Here is a 1,890-nt window from a genome sequence, read left to right as displayed (position 1 = left end):
AGAGCGTTAGTCCTTACCTTTTAGTGGTAAGGATCAGATAATGACAGGCGGTCCTTTCTCAGGAGGAGTAAAAACCAAAGGCTTCTTAAGATTTGCTTTGTATTTATTGATATACCCTTGTCATGTTAATGCACACGGTGCTCATTTTGAACAATAGGAACATTTAGATTCTGCTTTCTGGCAAATAATAAGCTCTGAATCACCTTAGGGTGAATTAGTTGGTAACAGCAACATTGCTGTAGTGTTGAAGTTGCTGAATAATCCCTAAGGACTGCAGCTTTCAGAAATAACAATCATGGGAGCAAACAGAGCCTTGATGAAAGCTATGGGAAAACCATTCAGACCTAAAGCAGCAGATTAATTTTTTATGTTGCTTTTTACTCCAGATATGGAAGTTGTTTTAATAAAAACCACAGCTGCTCCTGAGAATGTTTTCCTTGATTATGTCCTTAAATGATAACATCTGGTACTGCACCATTATAGCAGTTTTTCTTCACATGGAACATTATTCAGTCCAGTTCTGAATATACGTATGAGGTGAAACTTTGAAAATGAATAGAGATGAAATCCTTTAAGGGTTACTGAATACATAGAAACTACTTTCAACTGGGGGAACTTGAGCCATAAATGACGTTAGGCTAGGAGGGTATTTGGAGAAGGTGTTGTGCACACTCCTCATTTCTTCTTCCTTAGATACCTAATCTTGACCATGTTGGGGGGCAGGATATTTGCTTAGGTAGATTTTGGTTGATCTACTATGGCTACTTTTGTGATTGTGATTGAGAGTGCTACAAATGCAACAGCTCTACCTCTTCTTGCTTTTACCATCATGTTTTCCCCAACTATTCCTTAGGAACACGGTTTTAGATCAGACCATACTGACTGCAACATACGATGTTCTTGGGTATTGCCCATGAAGTAGTAGGCTACTAAAATGCTAACTAAGAAGGATGTTAGAGGGTGGCTTTTGTTTTGTGGGGTTTTTTTTGTTTTGTTTGGATTTGAGTTGGTTTTGACATGAAATCTTGAGACGAGTATTTGTGGGACAGATCTGGGGCCAGAGCCACACAGTTAAACTTAATTAATTAGCACAGTTAAACTTAAGATTTAATGAATCTTAATTTAAGATTCATTAAATTAATGTATGGTAGGAGGCTGTAATTTATCTGCATCTTCAACATCCTGCCTGCAAACTGTTCACTAACCATTTTTTTTTTTTCTTTTTTTTTTTTTCCCCCCTGGGATTATGATCTTATTCCAGGCTTCTGGACCACTTGAGACCTCTGCTAACTTGTGCAGCAGCTTGCCAGAGAGAGAAAGTTGGCTGGGAACAAAACTCTTGATGGCTTTTTTTTTCCACCCCCTAAGATTCATTACAGCTTAAAGATGATTTACTACTATGTTCCCCACTGATGCAGAACTGAAGCTTTTCTATCTCAGTTTATTGAGGCTTTCTGGCACTTAACAAGCAACTATAATGGAACTGATAGCTCTTCCTATTTGCCATGGCAAGCTTGACATAGATGGGCTAAACTCCTGTTGTACTATTCTGCTGTAAATACTTCATTGTTGAAAGTAGGGAGGAATGGTTGGTTTCCTGACCTGAATACCTCTTAAGGTTTAATTTTCAGTTGTATACCGATCCTTGGTGTGTTAATCACAGCTAAGATTGGTACAGTCGGTAGCCTATATGTGCCAATATATGCAGGTGACTACCAGCACATTCACATCAGTGTACTTGTGTTGCTATCATTTATACAGATAAAATCCCAAAAAGGAATGCCTTTGTTCTAGAATTTAAAGAAATGCTCTTTTTCTTTATTTTTTTGTTCTTCAATTTAGTGTATACCTTTTCTAAGTATTCTTTGCTTCTCTGTCCACCTCACCTGC

The 1,890-nt window shown here is 37.8% G+C and overlaps 1 protein-coding gene across 1 annotated transcript in view; it reads left to right on the top strand.

Moving 5' to 3' along the window:
- Positions 1-1,890, top strand: part of TRABD (TraB domain containing) — a gene marked incomplete at its 3' end in the record, with an annotated part of 15,067 nt that overhangs the window by 2,523 nt on the left and 10,654 nt on the right. The gene's annotated exons all lie outside the window — the stretch shown is intronic.

This window comes from Nestor notabilis, unplaced genomic scaffold (assembly GCF_000696875.1).
Source record: "Nestor notabilis isolate BGI_N333 unplaced genomic scaffold, ASM69687v1 scaffold4734, whole genome shotgun sequence".
Taxonomy (NCBI): domain Eukaryota; kingdom Metazoa; phylum Chordata; class Aves; order Psittaciformes; family Psittacidae; genus Nestor; species Nestor notabilis.
The sequence above is the reverse complement of the archived record's forward strand: the minus strand, read 5'-3'. Positions and strand labels throughout refer to the sequence as shown.